We start from the raw sequence: 21,080 nt of genomic DNA, 5'->3' as shown, positions 1-21,080 counted from the left end.
CCGCCGCCTGCTTAGCTCAATGCTCGCCCCTTGGCAGAGATTGGACGCTGTGAAAACATTTGTATATCCAGCGCTCAATTTCTCCATGCGGTGCGGTGTGTTGGGCAAGTCAGAGTGGGCGCGCCTCGACGATGCACTGCGGCCACTAATCAAAAAATCCCTTTATCTTCCAGGAACCGCAGCCAATGAATACCTCTACGGCAGTGCAGCATCGGGCTCGGTCGGCATCCCCCTCGCAGCGGAGCTGAGCGACATCTGCCGCATTGACAATGCATTTAAGCTCCTCTCCTCTCTTGATCTAGAGGTGCGAGATCTAGCGCTGCATGCCGTTACTGTCATCACGACGAAGAGACTACGCCGACCAGCCACGGATGAGGACATCGCTGCCTACCTGACAGGGGAGACGGAGGGAGACTTCCGAGCTAGGGCAACGCAGCTTCAGTCTGTATGGACGGAGGCTCGCAAAGCTTCCCGGCGCCTGGCGGTCACGTGGGAGATGCAAGAGGGGGGCCCCAGCATCACTCGCGCCGACGTGACCGTCACGCAGAAGCAGCGCACGAAAGTGGTGAGGACACTTCGGAGCATCGCTATGCGCGCACGAGATCACAATCTCCACGAAAAGCCTAACCAGGGGAAAGTGATGGAGTGCGTAGCAGCCGACCGTAGCAGTTCCCACTTCATGAGGACGGGGCGCTTCACTCGCTTCTGCGATTGGCGCTTCGTGCACCGTGCGAGGCTGAACCTGCTGCCCCTCAACGGAGCCAGGCCGTGGGATGTCGCTGCTGACCAGCGGTGTCGGAGATGCGGGCAAGACAAGGAATCCCTCCCGCATGTTCTCTGCCACTGCATGCGCCAGAGCGTCGCCTACACCAGCCGACACAACAGGATCGTCGACCGGCTGAAGACAGCCGCTGAGAAGCGATTCACCGTCACCCATGAGAACCGGCCCGTGGGTGACACGAACCTCCGCCCAGATCTTGTTCTGGCGCGCGGGGAAACAGCGATTGTCATCGATGTCACATGTCCCTTTGACAATCGCAAAACCGCCGTCGATGCTGCTACGGGAGAGTAAGATCGCCAAGTACGAACCCGTTCGCCAATACCTGCTCCGGAAATTCCAGCGGGTCAGCATCGAGGCAGTCGTTGTTGGGGCCCTGGGCTCCTGGGACCCCAACAATGACAAAGTGATGAGGCGCCTCTGTAGCAAACGCTACATGCGTCTCTTCAAGAAGCTGGCGGTGAGCGATACCATCGCAGCTTCTCGTGAAGTCTATGCTAAACACGTAGCTGCAAATTGAAGGGCTCGCACTTCGGTGGACTTCAGCAGCTCGAGTTAGAAAGACTTCCTACACGCACAACAATACACTCACCCCACACCAGGAATAAAACTTTACAGATGAGATTTCCCCTAAAAAGGAATGAACAACAACAGTAGGTGTCTGCAATAAAACTGCTAGGAAATGTACAAAACATTTCTGAAAAACACTCTGTTCTTAACAGCTTAATATCTGTTACGGGTTCTAATTGTACCCATGATATTAAACTGATTTTTGTAGCGCGGCGGAGTGTTCGGGGCTTGCTCCAACTCCGCCACGGGTCGACCCGGTACTGCACTACTTCCGGGACCGGCCCAGCATCTCCCCCTTTTGGGGGGAGAAGGCACAATTGAAAAAAAACAGAAAAACTGCTTTGTTTTGTTCTAGAAATTTTTGGACTTTTTTTTTCCGACTTTTTTTTCCGACTTTTTTTTCCGACTTTTTTTTCCGACTTTTTTTTCCGACTTTTTTTTCCGACTTTTTTTTCCTACTTTTTTTTTCCGACTTTTCTTTCCGACTTTTTTTTCCGACTTTTTTTTCCGACTTTTTTTTCCGACTTTTACTGTTATGTGGTTGGTTTTACAGAGTGTAGTAATTATTTACGCAACTGTAAATAATTATTAATAATTGTTTATGTAGCCAATGTGGTTGGTTTTACAGAGTGTGGTAATAATTAGTAAGTATACTATGCAACTATAAATAATTAGTAATAAAAGTTTACCTAGCCATTGTGGTTGGTTTTACAGTGTGGTAATAATTAGTAATTATATTTACGCAACTGTAAATAATTAGTAATAATAGTTTACCTAGCAATTGTGGTTGGTTTTACAGAGTGTGGTTATAATTAGTAATTATATTCACGCAACTGTCAATAATTAGTAATAATTATTTACGCAACTGTAAATAATTATTAATAATTGTTTATGTAGCCAATGTGGTTGGTTTTACAGAGTGTGGTAATAATTAGTAAGTATACTATGCAACTATAAATAATTAGTAATAATTGTTTATCTAGCCAATGTGGTTGGTTTTACAGTGTGGTAATAATTAGTAATTATATTTTCGCAACTGTAAATAATTAGTAATAATAGTTTACCTAGCCATTGTGGTTGGTTTTGCAGAGTGTGGAAGTAATTGGTAATTATATTTACGCAAATGTAAATAATTAGTATTAAAAGTTTACCTAGCCATTGTGGTTGGTTTTACAGTGTGGTAATAATTAGTAATTATATTTACGCAACTGTAAATAATTAGTAATAACAGTTTACCTAGCAATTGTGGTTGGTTTTACAGAGTGTGGTTATAATTAGTAATTATATTCACGCAACTGTCAATAATTAGTAATAATTGTTTACCTAGCCAATGTGGTTGGTTTTAAAGAGTGTAGTAATTATTTACGACTGTAAATAATTATTAATAATTGTTTATGTAGCCAATGTGGTTGGTTTTACAGAGTGTGGTAATAATTAGTAAGTACACTATGCAACTATAAATAATTAGTAATAATTGTTTATCTAGCCAATGTGGTTGGTTTTACAGTGTGGTAATAATTAGTAATTATATTTTCGCAACTGTAAATAATTAGTAATAATAGTTTACCTAGCCATTGTGGTTGGTTTTGCAGAGTGTGGAAGTAATTGGTAATTATATTTACGCAAATGTAAATAATTAGTATTAAAAGTTTACCTAGCCATTGTGGTTGGTTTTACAGTGTGGTAATAATTAGTAATTATATTTACGCAACTGTAAATAATTAGTAATAATTGTTTACCTAGCCAATGTGGTTGGTTTTACAGAGTGTAGTAATTATTTACGCAACTGTAAATAATTATTAATAATTGTTTATGTAGCCAATGTGGTTGGTTTTACAGAGTGTGGTAATAATTAGTAAGTATACTATGCAACTATAAATAATTAGTAATAATTGTTTATCTAGCCAATGTGGTTGGTTTTACAGTGTGGTAATAATTAGTAATTATATTTTCGCAACTGTAAATAATTAGTAATAATAGTTTACCTAGCCATTGTGGTTGGTTTTGCAGAGTGTGGAAGTAATTGGTAATTATATTTACGCAAATGTAAATAATTAGTATTAAAAGTTTACCTAGCCATTGTGGTTGGTTTTACAGTGTGGTAATAATTAGTAATTATATTTACGCAACTGTAAATAATTAGTAATAATTGTTTACCTAGCCAATGTGGTTGGTTTTACAGAGTGTAGTAATTATTTACGCAACTGTAAATAATTATTAATTATTGTTTATGTAGCCAATGTGGTTGGTTTTACAGAGTGTGGTAATAATTAGTAAGTATACTATGCAACTATAAATAATTAGTAATAATTGTTTATCTAGCCAATGTGGTTGGTTTTACAGTGTGGTAATAATTAGTAATTATATTTTCGCAACTGTAAATAATTAGTAATAGTTTACCTAGCCATTGTGGTTGGTTTTGCAGAGTGTGGAAGTAATTGGTAATTATATTTACGCAAATGTAAATAATTAGTATTAAAAGTTTACCTAGCCATTGTGGTTGGTTTTACAGTGTGGTAATAATTAGTAATTATATTTACGCAACTGTAAATAATTAGTAATAATTGTTTACCTAGCCAATGTGGTTGGTTTTACAGAGTGTAGTAATTATTTACGCAACTGTAAATAATTATTAATAATTGTTTATCTAGCCAATGTGGTTGGTTTTACAGAGTGTGGTAATAATTAGTAAGTATACTATGCAACTATAAATAATTAGTAATAATTGTTTATCTAGCCAATGTGGTTGGTTTTACAGTGTGGTAATAATTAGTAATTATATTTTCGCAACTGTAAATAATTAGTAATAGTTTACCTAGCCATTGTGGTTGGTTTTGCAGAGTGTGGAAGTAATTGGTAATTATATTTACGCAAATGTAAATAATTAGTATTAAAAGTTTACCTAGCCATTGTGGTTGGTTTTACAGTGTGGTAATAATTAGTAATTATATTTACGTAACTGTAAATAATTAGTAATAATTGTTTACCTAGCCAATGTGGTTGGTTTTACAGAGTGTAGTAATTATTTACGCAACTGTAAATAATTATTAATAATTGTTTATGTAGCCAATGTGGTTGGTTTTACAGAGTGTGGTAATAATTAGTAAGTATACTATGCAACTATAAATAATTAGTAATAATTGTTTATCTAGCCAATGTGGTTGGTTTTACAGTGTGGTAATAATTAGTAATTATATTTTCGCAACTGTAAATAATTAGTAATAATTGTTTACCTAGCCAATATTGAGTAATTAGTGCAATAACCAGGACATAGCATATAAATAATTATTTACTTATTTATTTCCTTTTTAATTAGTAACTGCTCATTGATTGACATATGGAGCTATGCATTTGCACATACTGTGGTGTTGCTCTGTGATTGGTCGACACCTCCACGACGTCTTCCCTTCGCGACCAATAAGTGCTGTGGCAAAAATGTGACACTTTTGCTAACGACAACTATGAGGCAATAAAGGCTTTTGCCTTAATAGCAGTAGGTATCTGCAATAAAGCATTGCTTGCAAATGTACAAAACATTTCTGGAAAACACTGTTTTAACAGCTTGATATCAGTTGCCAGTTGTAATTTGTAACCCTGACATTATACTATTTTTTGTAATGCGGCAGAGCATTCTGGGCTTGCTGTACCTCTGCCACGGGTCTACCCGGTACTGCACTACTTCCGGGACTAGCTAAGCGACTCACGGTTTTTGGGGGAGGACAATCACAACTCAAAGATGAGGCCAACTAACTTTTTTCATTCGAGCTCACTGCTATCCATGTGCCTAACACAGCAATCCTCTCAATGCCTGTCTTATTGCATTGTTGGGCGCCTCGTGCATGCAGTGACACCTTGGGTTACTTTTTCCGCATGTCATTGCATGTGAGTCCATTATTTGAGGCAATAAAGAATGGTTTGATTAAGAATCCCCTTCAAGGGATGTGTCGAGATTTGGTAAACCATAGCTCAAGTGCTACAAACAAAAAATGGTGGACCGACGCTGTTTCTGCAACAACCGATAAGTGGCACCACTTGGGCATACATTTTTGATGGGATCGAACTGCAGTTCCTTGTCAATTTATCGCTTCTCGGCCTTTTGGCTAAGATCAAAGTGTAGTAGTATCCTGGACCCTTGGACCCCCTGCTGACCCTGGACCCCTGGACTCATGGACCATCCGGACCTGCTGTTCTTGGAACCCCTGCTGTCCCTGGATTCCCGGTTGCTGTGAGAGCTTGGTGAGAGCTCTCTTTTTTTTACTAGTTCATTTAGTGTTTCCTATCCCCATTGTTGGCTTGTTTATGTAGTATCTGGCAGTGTTTTTTGTCCTTCAAGTGTTCTTTTTTCTTAATTTGCTAGTTTTTTTGTTTTTTTTTGTCCTTCTAGTTTTCCTTTTTTTTTTGCTTGTTCTTTAACCTCTCCGTTCTGTTTGTGCTCACATTCTTTGCAATCGGTTTATTCATGTAGTGCTTTCTGCCCTTAAACTTTTTTTTTCTTTTTACGTCTTTGCTAGTTTTTTTTTTTTACTTTTTTGTTTGTGTTCAAATTCTTTGCCATCCTTGTTGGTTTGTTCATGTAGTATCTGCCGCTGTTTCTCGCCGGTTGTGCCTTTAATTATTATTATTTTATTACTTTTTGTTGCATTGCCACCAGTTTTTTTTTTTTCTTTTTTTTTGAGAGCTTAGTGCGAATTCTTTGCATGTGTGCCCTTTTATTTTAGTTGAGGTGCTGATTTATTGGGTTCCTGCAATGTGATTTCATTGACAAGAGCCGTTTTCCAGTCAAGTGTGGTGTTTCCCATGTTTCGCTCCTGTTAAACCTTTTTTTTTTTTTTTTTTTGAGCTTGGTGAGGGCTCTTTGCCGAGTTTGCCTGGTAATTGAGTGACGATTTTTATTAGTTGCTGCGTTGCTCTTTTTCACTTGTATTGTGTTGAGGGTGATTTGTGTGTGGTGTTTACTGGTGTTTCTCTCCTGTTCAGCTCCATCTTTTGCTTTGCTTTGCTACGAGCTTGGTGAGGGCTCTCATATTGTTTTTTTTTTTTTTTTTGGTGTTGAGCATTCTCTCTTTTTTTTTTTTTCTGTGCGCACTTTGGTTTTTCAGTCTCATTATTAGTGTATGTTAGCTGTTCTTTCTGGATAGTCTTTTTCCCCGTGGGAGCTGCAGCGCTGACCTCTTCTGCGGAAGGAAATCCATTATCGCAGTATGTCGCGCGGATACACCCCGCCATTTCTTCCAGACGACCGCCGCTGCTAGAAGTGATGTCATCGCCTCCGACAAGCAGCGCCTTCACCGCCAGCAGAAGCCGCATTCCAGTCCGATCGCCGTCTACCAGTCCAAGCCCGGCCAACAATGAAGAACCGCCACAGCCCGGATCGCAACCTCGCCGTGATGGGAACAGCCTTACGCTGTTCTTTCCTCTGGCGAGGACGTTCCGATGTACGGAAGAGGGATGCGCTACCGCGTACTCCCCGGTATTGTGGACGTCCAGGTGGCAGTCCCTGACTCGGCATCTTGAAAGTGAGCATGGGGTGCGCATAAGCCAGGTCACGCATTTTTGCACTCTCTGCCACAGAGAGGTCGGTCCTCGGCCAAAAGCGCATCCCTGTCTTACTGGAGAGAAGCTCGAGGTGGCCAGCACTGACTTGCACAGCCACAAGTGCGGTGATTGCCAGCTCTCTTTTCCATCGAAAAGAGGGCTGGAAAATCATCACATGTGGCACCGCAAACAGACTGCCATGCAGGCATTACCGCCTCGTCCCGTGCCACCGTTAGCGGCGACGAGAAGACTAAGACGGACACCATCACGGGACGCCAGACCACCGGATCTAGAGCCCCCACAAGAAGAGGACATCAGCCAAGACGCAAGGACACCACCAGCAACGCCTCAACAAGACACCAATGTGGAGGAAGCGGGCCAGGAAGAGCCACGAACGCTAACCCCCATCTCTCCTCCTCCAGAGAGCAGCACCACGAGAGCAGCAACACCAGCACTAATTTTTCCCACCTCCCCATCCCAGCAGGATGACCAGGGAATTCCCGTGCCTGCCAGCAGCACACCCAACAGCAGCAGGGAGATGGAGAATTCACAAGATTCTCCTTCCTTGCAGGTAGGCGACGGACAACAGGCTCACCTGTCAACAATCAGCGAGGAAAGCAATACATCGCAGCTTCAAGACGACGACGGCGGCGGGCACCATGACGCAACTGCCACCCAGGGAGCACTAACTGATTCTCTTTCTGATGAACTGGAGTGCGAGGGCATACTCGTCGACCACACCAGGCGCCTCCGGTGTTTGCTGCGTGAGCCTGCGTCTGCTGAGGGTTGGGATGGTTTTCTTTCCATCTTGGAGGAGGCCATCACCGAGGTTGGAAAGGCGGTAAAGCTGCCGAAGGCTCCGGCCGGAGGTAAGCCGCGCCGTCCGACCAACCCCGACAACGCTCAGCAGATCCAGTCTCTTTACCGCAGGAATCGCCGCCGAGCAGTACGCCTGATTGTGGACGGCGAGTCGCCTATGTGCACGGTTCCTTTACAGGATCTCGAGGACCACTTCACTGCAACGTGGGGCCCCAAGGAGGTGGACACCAGCCTTCTTCTCAACAAGGCCAAGAGCAGCGACCTCACGGAATTCCCTCTAGACAAGTTCACCGAAGAGGAGGTCCTGACGAAGCTGAGGAAATGTGAGAACACCGCGCCCGGCAACGACCGAATCACCTACCAGCACTGGAAGACGACAGACCCTGAAGCAGCCTTCCTGACAGCAGCATTCAACGCCTGCCTCAAGTTCAAGAGAGTGCCCCCAGCATGGAAGGAGTCCCGGACCATCCTCATCCACAAGAAGGGACCTGTGGAGGACGTCACGAACTGGCGCCCCATAGCACTCGGGTCGACGATTTCAAAGCTGTATGCTGGGTGTCTCGCCACTCGGCTGCAGCGATGGATCGCTGAACACGAGCTGCTCTCTCGTTGTCAAAAGGGGTTCCTGCCGGACGATGGTGTGTTTGAGCACAACTTCGTGCTGCAGGAGCGCCTCGACGCAGCGAGGGGTGGCGGTGGGGAGCTGTGCGTGGCGTTCCTTGACTTCAGCAACGCCTTTGGATCTGTCGCCCACAACGCCCTCATCGACGCACTACGTGGAGCAGGCGCCGGCAGCGACTTCTGTTCGATCGTCGCTGACCTCTACAGGGACAACACCACCACCATCGTAGGACAAGAAGGGTCAACACGGCCGATCGCTATTTCTGCAGGGATTCGACAGGGATGCCCACTGAGCGGGCTCTTGTTTAATTTTGTCATTGACCCTGTTTTGCGTGCTGTGCAGGGAGGCGAGAGGCAGCACAACATCCTGGCCTACGCCGATGACCTCACCCCCCTGGCCAATGACCCGGAGATGCTTCAAGCCCGCATTAATACTGTTGAATCCCTTTCTTCTAGGCTGGGATTACAGCTTAACCCAGCGAAGTGCCGCACTCTTCATCTGAGCGGCAAAACACCGGTTGGTACAAGACTGACCCCTTTCTTTATTGCAGGAGCTGAGATCCCAATTATCCAGGATTATGAAAGCCAGACGTTCCTGGGCCGCCCTGTAGGGTTCAACGTCTTCCCGGACAGAGCTACTGTGGACCAGGCCATCAACACCGGCCGCCGCCTGCTTAGCTCAATGCTCGCCCCTTGGCAGAGATTGGACGCTGTGAAAACATTTGTATATCCAGCGCTCAATTTCTCCATGCGGTGCGGTGTGTTGGGCAAGTCAGAGTGGGCGCGCCTCGACGATGCACTGCGGCCACTAATCAAAAAATCCCTTTATCTTCCAGGAACCGCAGCCAATGAATACCTCTACGGCAGTGCAGCATCGGGCTCGGTCGGCATCCCCCTCGCAGCGGAGCTGAGCGACATCTGCCGCATTGACAATGCATTTAAGCTCCTCTCCTCTCTTGATCTAGAGGTGCGAGATCTAGCGCTGCATGCCGTTACTGTCATCACGACGAAGAGACTACGCCGACCAGCCACGGATGAGGACATCGCTGCCTACCTGACAGGGGAGACGGAGGGAGACTTCCGAGCTAGGGCAACGCAGCTTCAGTCTGTATGGACGGAGGCTCGCAAAGCTTCCCGGCGCCTGGCGGTCACGTGGGAGATGCAAGAGGGGGGCCCCAGCATCACTCGCGCCGACGTGACCGTCACGCAGAAGCAGCGCACGAAAGTGGTGAGGACACTTCGGAGCATCGCTATGCGCGCACGAGATCACAATCTCCACGAAAAGCCTAACCAGGGGAAAGTGATGGAGTGCGTAGCAGCCGACCGTAGCAGTTCCCACTTCATGAGGACGGGGCGCTTCACTCGCTTCTGCGATTGGCGCTTCGTGCACCGTGCGAGGCTGAACCTGCTGCCCCTCAACGGAGCCAGGCCGTGGGATGTCGCTGCTGACCAGCGGTGTCGGAGATGCGGGCAAGACAAGGAATCCCTCCCGCATGTTCTCTGCCACTGCATGCGCCAGAGCGTCGCCTACACCAACCGACACAACAGGATCGTCGACCGGCTGAAGACAGCCGCTGAGAAGCGATTCACCGTCACCCATGAGAACCGGCCTGTGGGTGACACGAACCTCCGCCCAGATCTTGTTCTGGCGCGCGGGGAAACAGCGATTGTCATCGATGTCACATGTCCCTTTGACAATCGCAAAACCGCCGTCGATGCTGCTACGGGAGAGTAAGATCGCCAAGTACGAACCCGTTCGCCAATACCTGCTCCGGAAATTCCAGCGGGTCAGCATCGAGGCAGTCGTTGTTGGGGCCCTGGGCTCCTGGGACCCCAACAATGACAAAGTGATGAGGCGCCTCTGTAGCAAACGCTACATGCGTCTCTTCAAGAAGCTGGCGGTGAGCGATACCATCGCAGCTTCTCGTGAAGTCTATGCTAAACACGTAGCTGCAAATTGAAGGGCTCGCACTTCGGTGGACTTCAGCAGCTCGAGTTAGAAAGACTTCCTACACGCACAACAATACACTCACCCCACACCAGGAATAAAACTTTACAGATGAGATTTCCCCTAAAAAGGAATGAACAACAACAGTAGGTGTCTGCAATAAAACTGCTAGGAAATGTACAAAACATTTCTGAAAAACACTCTGTTCTTAACAGCTTAATATCTGTTACGGGTTCTAATTGTACCCATGATATTAAACTGATTTTTGTAGCGCGGCGGAGTGTTCGGGGCTTGCTCCAACTCCGCCACGGGTCGACCCGGTACTGCACTACTTCCGGGACCGGCCCAGCATCTCCCCCTTTTGGGGGGAGAAGGCACAATTGAAAAAAAACAGAAAAACTGCTTTGTTTTGTTCTAGAAATTTTTGGACTTTTTTTTTCCGACTTTTTTTTCCGACTTTTTTTTCCGACTTTTTTTTCCGACTTTTTTTTCCGACTTTTTTTTCCGACTTTTTTTTCCGACTTTTTTTTCCGACTTTTCTTTCCGACTTTTTTTTCCGACTTTTTTTTCCGACTTTTTTTTCCGACTTTTACTGTTATGTGGTTGGTTTTACAGAGTGTAGTAATTATTTACGCAACTGTAAATAATTATTAATAATTGTTTATGTAGCCAATGTGGTTGGTTTTACAGAGTGTGGTAATAATTAGTAAGTATACTATGCAACTATAAATAATTAGTAATAAAAGTTTACCTAGCCATTGTGGTTGGTTTTACAGTGTGGTAATAATTAGTAATTATATTTACGCAACTGTAAATAATTAGTAATAATAGTTTACCTAGCAATTGTGGTTGGTTTTACAGAGTGTGGTTATAATTAGTAATTATATTCACGCAACTGTCAATAATTAGTAATAATTATTTACGCAACTGTAAATAATTATTAATAATTGTTTATGTAGCCAATGTGGTTGGTTTTACAGAGTGTGGTAATAATTAGTAAGTATACTATGCAACTATAAATAATTAGTAATAATTGTTTATCTAGCCAATGTGGTTGGTTTTACAGTGTGGTAATAATTAGTAATTATATTTTCGCAACTGTAAATAATTAGTAATAATAGTTTACCTAGCCATTGTGGTTGGTTTTGCAGAGTGTGGAAGTAATTGGTAATTATATTTACGCAAATGTAAATAATTAGTATTAAAAGTTTACCTAGCCATTGTGGTTGGTTTTACAGTGTGGTAATAATTAGTAATTATATTTACGCAACTGTAAATAATTAGTAATAACAGTTTACCTAGCAATTGTGGTTGGTTTTACAGAGTGTGGTTATAATTAGTAATTATATTCACGCAACTGTCAATAATTAGTAATAATTGTTTACCTAGCCAATGTGGTTGGTTTTAAAGAGTGTAGTAATTATTTACGACTGTAAATAATTATTAATAATTGTTTATGTAGCCAATGTGGTTGGTTTTACAGAGTGTGGTAATAATTAGTAAGTACACTATGCAACTATAAATAATTAGTAATAATTGTTTATCTAGCCAATGTGGTTGGTTTTACAGTGTGGTAATAATTAGTAATTATATTTTCGCAACTGTAAATAATTAGTAATAATAGTTTACCTAGCCATTGTGGTTGGTTTTGCAGAGTGTGGAAGTAATTGGTAATTATATTTACGCAAATGTAAATAATTAGTATTAAAAGTTTACCTAGCCATTGTGGTTGGTTTTACAGTGTGGTAATAATTAGTAATTATATTTACGCAACTGTAAATAATTAGTAATAATTGTTTACCTAGCCAATGTGGTTGGTTTTACAGAGTGTAGTAATTATTTACGCAACTGTAAATAATTATTAATAATTGTTTATGTAGCCAATGTGGTTGGTTTTACAGAGTGTGGTAATAATTAGTAAGTATACTATGCAACTATAAATAATTAGTAATAATTGTTTATCTAGCCAATGTGGTTGGTTTTACAGTGTGGTAATAATTAGTAATTATATTTTCGCAACTGTAAATAATTAGTAATAATAGTTTACCTAGCCATTGTGGTTGGTTTTGCAGAGTGTGGAAGTAATTGGTAATTATATTTACGCAAATGTAAATAATTGGTATTAAAAGTTTACCTAGCCATTGTGGTTGGTTTTACAGTGTGGTAATAATTAGTAATTATATTTACGCAACTGTAAATAATTAGTAATAATTGTTTACCTAGCCAATGTGGTTGGTTTTACAGAGTGTAGTAATTATTTACGCAACTGTAAATAATTATTAATTATTGTTTATGTAGCCAATGTGGTTGGTTTTACAGAGTGTGGTAATAATTAGTAAGTATACTATGCAACTATAAATAATTAGTAATAATTGTTTATCTAGCCAATGTGGTTGGTTTTACAGTGTGGTAATAATTAGTAATTATATTTTCGCAACTGTAAATAATTAGTAATAGTTTACCTAGCCATTGTGGTTGGTTTTGCAGAGTGTGGAAGTAATTGGTAATTATATTTACGCAAATGTAAATAATTAGTATTAAAAGTTTACCTAGCCATTGTGGTTGGTTTTACAGTGTGGTAATAATTAGTAATTATATTTACGCAACTGTAAATAATTAGTAATAATTGTTTACCTAGCCAATGTGGTTGGTTTTACAGAGTGTAGTAATTATTTACGCAACTGTAAATAATTATTAATAATTGTTTATCTAGCCAATGTGGTTGGTTTTACAGAGTGTGGTAATAATTAGTAAGTATACTATGCAACTATAAATAATTAGTAATAATTGTTTATCTAGCCAATGTGGTTGGTTTTACAGTGTGGTAATAATTAGTAATTATATTTTCGCAACTGTAAATAATTAGTAATAGTTTACCTAGCCATTGTGGTTGGTTTTGCAGAGTGTGGAAGTAATTGGTAATTATATTTACGCAAATGTAAATAATTAGTATTAAAAGTTTACCTAGCCATTGTGGTTGGTTTTACAGTGTGGTAATAATTAGTAATTATATTTACGTAACTGTAAATAATTAGTAATAATTGTTTACCTAGCCAATGTGGTTGGTTTTACAGAGTGTAGTAATTATTTACGCAACTGTAAATAATTATTAATAATTGTTTATGTAGCCAATGTGGTTGGTTTTACAGAGTGTGGTAATAATTAGTAAGTATACTATGCAACTATAAATAATTAGTAATAATTGTTTATCTAGCCAATGTGGTTGGTTTTACAGTGTGGTAATAATTAGTAATTATATTTTCGCAACTGTAAATAATTAGTAATAATTGTTTACCTAGCCAATATTGAGTAATTAGTGCAATAACCAGGACATAGCATATAAATAATTATTTACTTATTTATTTCCTTTTTAATTAGTAACTGCTCATTGATTGACATATGGAGCTATGCATTTGCACATACTGTGGTGTTGCTCTGTGATTGGTCGACACCTCCACGACGTCTTCCCTTCGCGACCAATAAGTGCTGTGGCAAAAATGTGACACTTTTGCTAACGACAACTATGAGGCAATAAAGGCTTTTGCCTTAATAGCAGTAGGTATCTGCAATAAAGCATTGCTTGCAAATGTACAAAACATTTCTGGAAAACACTGTTTTAACAGCTTGATATCAGTTGCCAGTTGTAATTTGTAACCCTGACATTATACTATTTTTTGTAATGCGGCAGAGCATTCTGGGCTTGCTGTACCTCTGCCACGGGTCTACCCGGTACTGCACTACTTCCGGGACTAGCTAAGCGACTCACGGTTTTTGGGGGAGGACAATCACAACTCAAAGATGAGGCCAACTAACTTTTTTCATTCGAGCTCACTGCTATCCATGTGCCTAACACAGCAATCCTCTCAATGCCTGTCTTATTGCATTGTTGGGCGCCTCGTGCATGCAGTGACACCTTGGGTTACTTTTTCCGCATGTCATTGCATGTGAGTCCATTATTTGAGGCAATAAAGAATGGTTTGATTAAGAATCCCCTTCAAGGGATGTGTCGAGATTTGGTAAACCATAGCTCAAGTGCTACAAACAAAAAACGGTGGACCGACGCTGTTTCTGCAACAACCGATAAGTGGCACCACTTGGGCATACATTTTTGATGGGATCGAACTGCAGTTCCTTGTCAATTTATCGCTTCTCGGCCTTTTGGCTAAGATCAAAGTGTAGCCTTTTGGCTAAGATCAAAGTGTAGTGTGTAGTACCCGGCCCCCCCTGCTGTCCTGGACCCCCCGCTGATCCTGGACCCTGGACCCCCTGCTGTTCCTGGACCCTGCTGACCCTGGACTCATGGACCACCCGGACCTGCTGCTCTTGGAACCCCTGCTGTCCGTGGATTCCTGGTTGCTGTGAGGGCTTGGTGAGAGCCCTCTTTTTGTTTTGCTAGTTTATTCAGTGAATAGATTTGCTATCCTCATTGTTGGCTTGTAGTATCTGCCAGTGTTTTTCGCCCTTGGATTTTTTTCTCTTTTGCTCTGTGCTCTAGTGTTTTTTTTTTTTTTTTTTTCTTTCCTGATTTGGTAAAAATTTTTTTTCTCTTGTTTTGCTAGTTTTCTTGTGCTTCACTTGTTTTTTAAACCTTTCCTTTCTGTTTGTGCTTACGTTCTTTGCAATCGTTGGTTTATTCATGTAGTGCTTTTCGCCCTTAAAATTAATTTTTTTTTTCCTTCGTTGCAAGTTTACTTTTTTTTCTTTTTTTTTTACTGCTTTTTCGTGTGTAAGTTCTTTGCCACCCTTGTTGGTTTGTTCATGTAGTATCTGCCACTTTTTTCGCCCTTTGAGCCTTTATTTTATTTATATTTTTTATTACTTTTTGTTGCATTGCCACCAGTGTGTTTTTTTTTATTCCTGTGAGCCTGGTGCAATTTCTTTGCCTGTTATTTGAGTTGAGGTGCTGATTTATTGGTTTCCTGCACAGTGATTTCATTGACGAGAGCCCTTTTCCAGTCAAGTGTGGTGTTTTCCATGTTTTGCTCCCGTTAACCTTTCCTTTTTTTTTCTTTTTTTTTTTTACTTTGAGCTTGGTAAGGGCTCTGTCGCGTTTGCCTGGTTTTAGAGTGCCGATTTTTATTAGTTGCTGCGTTGCTTCAGTACCAAGAGCTCTTTTCACTTGTACTGTATTGAGGGTGATTTGTGTGTGGTGTTTACTGGTGTTTCTCTCCTGTTCAGCTGCAACCTTTTTTTTTCTGCGAGCTCGGTGAGGGCTCTTTACCTCTTTTCTCCATATTCTGTGGTTGTTTTTCTTTGGTGTTGAGCATTCTTCTTATTTTTTTTTCTTTTGCGTGCGCTCGGGTTTTTCAGCCCCATTATTAGTGTATATTAGCTGTTCTTTCTGGATAGTCTTTTTCCCCGTGGGAGCTGCAGCGCTGACCTCTTCTGCGGAAGGAAATTCATTATCGCAGTATGTCGCGCGGATACACCCCGCCATTTCTTCCAGAGAACCGCCGCCGCTAGAAGTGATGTCATCGCCTCCGACAAGCAGCGACATCACCACCAGCAGGAGCCGCATTCCTGTCCGTTCGCCGTCCACCAGTCCAAGGCCGGCCAACAATGAAGAACCGCCACAGCCCGGATCGCAACCTCGCCGTGATGGGAACAGCCTTACGCTGTTCTTTCCGCTGGCGAGGACGTTCCGATGTACGGAAGAGGGATGCGCTACCGCGTACTCCCCGGTATTGTGGACGTCCAGGCGGCAGTCCCTGACTCGGCATCTTGAAAGTGAGCATGGGGTGCGCATAAGCCAGGTCACGCATTTTTGCACTCTCTGCCGCAGAGAGGTCGGTCCTCGGCCAAAAGCGCATCCCTGTCTTACTGGAGAGAAGCTCGAGGTGGCCAGCACTGACTTGCACAGCCACAAGTGCGGTGATTGCCAGCTCTCTTTTCCATCGAAAAGAGGGCTGGAAAATCATCACATGTGGCACCGCAAACAGACTGCCATGCAGGGATTACCGCCTCGTCCCGTGCCACCGTTAGCGGCGACGAGAAGACTAAGACGGACGCCATCACGGGATGCCAGACCACCGGATCTAGAGCCCCCACAAGAAGAGGACATCAGCCAAGATGTAAGGAGGACACCACCAGCAATGCCTCAACAAGACGCCAATGGGGAGGAAGCGGGCCAGGAAGAGCCACGACCGCTAACCCCCATCTCTCCTCCTCCAGAGAGCAGCACCACGAGAGCAGCAACACCAGCACTAATTTTTCCCTCCTCCCCATCCCAGCAGGATGACCAGGGAATTCCCGTGCCTGCCAGCAGCACACCCAACAGCAGCAGGGAGATGAAGAATTCACAAGATTCTCCTTCCATGCAGGCAGGCGACGGACTACAGGCTCACCTGTCAACAATCAGCGAGGAAAGCAATACATCGCAGCTTCAAGACGACGACGGCGGCGGCCACCATGACGCAACTGCCACCCAGGGAGCACTAACTGATTCTCTTTCTGATGAACTGGAGTGCGAGGGCATACTCGTCGACCACACCAGGCGCCTCCGGTGTTTGCTGCGTGAGCCTGTGTCTGCTGAGGGTTGGGATGGTTTTCTTTCCATCTTGGAGGAGGCCATCACCGAGGTTGGAAAGGCGGTAAAGCTGCCAAAGGCTCCGGCCGGAGGTAAGCCGCGCCGTCCGACCAACCCCGACAACGCTCAGCAGATCCAGTCTCTTTACCGCAGGAATCGCCGCCGAGCAGTACGCCTGATTGTGGACGGCGAGTCGCCTATGTGCACGGTTCCTTTACAGGATCTCGAGGACCACTTCACTGCAACGTGGGGCCCCAAGGAGGTGGACACCAGCCTTCTTCTCAACAAGGCCAAGAGCAGCGACCTCACGGAATTCCCTCTAGACAAGTTCACCGAAGAGGAGGTCCTGACGAAGCTGAGGAAATGTGAGAACACCGCGCCCGGCAACGACCGAATCACCTACCAGCACTGGAAGACGACAGACCCTGAAGCAGCCTTCCTGACAGCAGCATTCAACGCCTGCCTCAAGTTCAAGAGAGTGCCCCCAGCATGGAAGGAGTCCCGGACCATCCTCATCCACAAGAAGGGACCTGCGGAGGACGTCACGAACTGGCGCCCCATCGCACTCGGGTCGACGATTTCAAAGCTGTATGCTGGGTGTCTCGCCACTCGGCTGCAGCGATGGATCGCTGAACACGAGCTGCTCTCTCGTTGTCAAAAGGGGTTCCTGCCGCACGATGGTGTGTTTGAGCACAACTTCGTGCTGCAGGAGCGCCTTGACGCAGCGAGGGGTGGCGGTGGGGAGCTGTGCGTGGCGTTCCTTGACTTCAGCAACGCCTTTGGATCTGTCGCCCACAACGCCCTCATCGACGCACTACGTGGAGCAGGCGCCGGCAGCGACTTCTGTTCGATCGTCGCTGACCTCTACAGGGACAACACCACCACCATCATAGGACAAGAAGGATCAACACGGCCGATCGACATTTCTGCAGGGATTCGACAGGGATGCCCACTGAGCGGGCTCTTGTTTAATTTTGTCATTGACCCTGTTTTGCGTGCTGTGCAGGGAGGCGAGAGGCAGCACAACATCCTGGCCTACGCCGATGACCTCACCCCCCTGGCCAATGACCCGGAGATGCTTCAAGCCCGCATTAATACTGTTGAATCCCTTTCTTCTAGGCTGGGACTACAGCTTAACCCAGCGAAGTGCCGCACTCTTCATCTGAGCGGCAAAACACCGGTTGGTACAAGACTGACTCCTTTCTTTATTGCAGGAGCTGAGATCCCAATTATCCAGGATTTTGAAAGCCAGACGTTCCTGGGCCGCCCTGTGGGGTTCAACGTCTTCCCGGACAGAGCTACTGTGGACCAGGCCATCAACACCGGCCGCCGCCTGCTTAGCTCAATGCTCGCCCCTTGGCAGAGATTGGACGCTGTGAAAACATTTGTATATCCAGCGCTCAATTTCTCCATGCGGTGCGGTGTGTTGGGCAAGTCAGAGTGGGCGCGCCTCGACGATGCACTGCGGCCACTAATCAAAAAATCCCTTTATCTTCCAGGAACCGCAGCCAATGAATACCTCTACGGCAGTGCAGCATCGGGCTCGGTCGGCATCCCCCTCGCAGCGGAGCTGAGCGACATCTGCCGCATTGACAATGCATTTAAGCTCCTCTCCTCTCTTGATCTAGAGGTGCGAGATCTAGCGCTGCATGCCGTTACTGCCATCACGACGAAGAGACTACACCGACCAGCCACGGATGAGGACATCGCTGCCTACCTGACAGGGGAGACGGAGGGAGACTTCCGAGCTAGGGCAACGCAGCTTCAGTCTGTATGGACGGAGGCTCGCAAAGCTTCCCGGCGCCTGGCGGTCACGTGGGAGATGCAAGAGGGGGGCCCCAGCATCACTCGCGCCGACGTGACCGTCACGCAGAAGCAGCGCACGAAAGTGGTGAGGACACTTCGGAGCATCGCTATGCGCGCACGAGATCACAATCTCCACGAAAAGCCAAACCAGGGGAAAGTGATGGAGTGCGTAGCGGCCGACCGTAGCAGTTCCCACTTCATGAGGACGGGGCGCTTCACTCGCTTCTGCGATTGGCGCTTCGTGCACCGTGCGAGGCTGAACCTGCTGCCCCTCAATGGAGCCAGGCCGTGGGATGTCGCTGCTGACCAGCGGTGTCGGAGATGCGGGCAAGACAAGGAATCCCTCCCGCATGTTCTCTGCCACTGCATGCGCCAGAGCGTCGCCTACACCAGCCGACACAACAGGATCGTCGACCGGCTGAAGACAGCCGCTGAGAAGCGATTCACCGTCACCCATGAGAACCGGCCCGTGGGTGACACGAACCTCCGCCCAGATCTTGTTCTGGCGCGCGGGGAAACGGCGATTGTCATTGATGTCACATGTCCCTTTGACAATCGCAAAACCGCCTTCGATGCTGCACGGGAGAGTAAGGTCGCCAAGTACGAACCCGTTCGAAAATACCTGCTCCGGAAATTCCAGCGGGTCAGCATCGAGGCAGTCGTTGTTGGGGCCCTGGGCTCCTGGGACCCCAACAATGACAAAGTGATGAGGCGCCTCTGTAGCAAACGCTACATGCGTCTCTTCAAGAAGCTGGCGGTGAGCGACACCATCGCAGCTTCTCGTGAAGTCTATGCTAAACACGTAGCTGCAAATTGAAGGGCTCGCACTTCGGTGGACTTCAGCAGCTCGAGTTAGAAAGACTTCCTACACACACAACAATACACTCACCCCACAGCAGGAATAAAACTTTACAGATGAGATTTCCCCTAAAAAGGAATGAACAACAACAGTAGGTGTCTGCAATAAAACTGCTAGGAAATGTACAAAACATTTCTGAAAAACACTCTGTTCTTAACAGCTTAATATCTGTTACGGGTTCTAATTGTACCCATGATATTAAACTGATTTTTGTAGCGCGGCGGAGTGTTCGGGGCTTGCTCCAACTCCGCCACGGGTCGACCCGGTACTGCACTACTTCCGGGACCGGCCCAGCATCTCCCCCTTTTGGGGGGAGAAGGCACAATTGAAAAAAAACAGAAAAACTGCTTTGTTTTGTTCTAGAAATTTTTGGACTTTTTTTTCCGACTTTTTTTTCCGACTTTTTTTCCGACTTTTTTTTCCGACTTTTCTTTCCGACTTTTTTTTCCGACTTTTTTTTCCGACTTTTACTGTTATGTGGTTGGTTTTACAGAGTGTAGTAATTATTTACGCAACTGTAAATAATTATTAATAATTGTTTATGTAGCCAATGTGGTTGGTTTTACAGAGTGTGGTAATAATTAGTAAGTATACTATGCAACTATAAATAATTAGTAATAAAAGTTTACCTAGCCATTGTGGTTGGTTTTACAGTGTGGTAATAATTAGTAATTATATTTACGCAACTGTAAATAATTAGTAATAATAGTTTACCTAGCAATTGTGGTTGGTTTTACAGAGTGTGGTTATAATTAGTAATTATATTCACGCAACTGTCAATAATTAGTAATAATTATTTACGCAACTGTAAATAATTATTAATAATTGTTTATGTAGCTAATGTGGTTGGTTTTACAGAGTGTGGTAATAATTAGTAAGTATACTATGCAACTATAAATAATTAGTAATAATTGTTTATCTAGCCAATGTGGTTGGTTTTACAGTGTGGTAATAATTAGTAATTATATTTTCGCAACTGTAAATAATTAGTAATAATAGTTTACCTAGCCATTGTGGTTGGTTTTGCAGAGTGTGGAAGTAATTGGTAATTATATTTACGCAAATGTAAATAATTAGTATTAAAAGTTTACCTAGTCATTGTGGTTGGTTTTACAGTGTGGTAATAATTAGTAATTATATTTACGCAACTGTAAATAATTAGTAATAGCAGTTTACCTAGCAATTGTGGTTGGTTTTACAGAGTGTGGTTATAATTAGTAATTATATTCACGCAACTGTCAATAATTAGTAATAATTGTTTACCTAGCCAATGTGGTTGGTTTTAAAGAGTGTAGTAATTATTTACGACTGTAAATAATTATTAATAATTGTTTATGTAGCCAATGTGGTTGGTTTTACAGTGTGGTAATAATTAGTAATTATATTTTCGCAACTGTAAATAATTAGTAATAATAGTTTACCTAGCCATTGTGGTTGGTTTTGCAGAGTGTGGAAGTAATTGGTAATTATATTTACGCAAATGTAAATAATTAGTATTAAAAGTTTACCTAGTCATTGTGGTTGGTTTTACAGTGTGGTAATAATTAGTAATTATATTTACGCAACTGTAAATAATTAGTAATAGCAGTTTACCTAGCAATTGTGGTTGGTTTTACAG

General features: G+C 44.0%; 5 pseudogenes; all 5 read left to right on the top strand.

Annotated features, from left to right (window-relative positions):
* The first annotated feature begins 1,466 nt into the window (after window positions 1-1,466).
* On the top strand, window positions 1,467-1,639 carry LOC146171185 (U2 spliceosomal RNA; annotated as a pseudogene).
* Window positions 1,640-4,878: 3,239 nt separating this feature from the next.
* On the top strand, window positions 4,879-5,049 carry LOC146171184 (U2 spliceosomal RNA; annotated as a pseudogene).
* A 5,403-nt stretch (window positions 5,050-10,452) lies between these two features.
* LOC146171183 (U2 spliceosomal RNA) lies at window positions 10,453-10,625 on the top strand (annotated as a pseudogene).
* Window positions 10,626-13,863: 3,238 nt separating this feature from the next.
* LOC146171182 (U2 spliceosomal RNA) lies at window positions 13,864-14,034 on the top strand (annotated as a pseudogene).
* Window positions 14,035-19,588: 5,554 nt separating this feature from the next.
* LOC146171181 (U2 spliceosomal RNA) lies at window positions 19,589-19,761 on the top strand (annotated as a pseudogene).
* Window positions 19,762-21,080: the final 1,319 nt, after the last annotated feature.

This window comes from Amblyomma maculatum, unplaced genomic scaffold, assembly GCF_055883805.1.
Source record: "Amblyomma maculatum isolate TAMU_Amacu unplaced genomic scaffold, ASM5588380v1 scaffold_23, whole genome shotgun sequence".
Classification (NCBI taxonomy): Eukaryota; Metazoa; Arthropoda; class Arachnida; order Ixodida; family Ixodidae; genus Amblyomma; species Amblyomma maculatum.
This window is presented reverse-complemented; position numbering and strand designations above follow the sequence as displayed.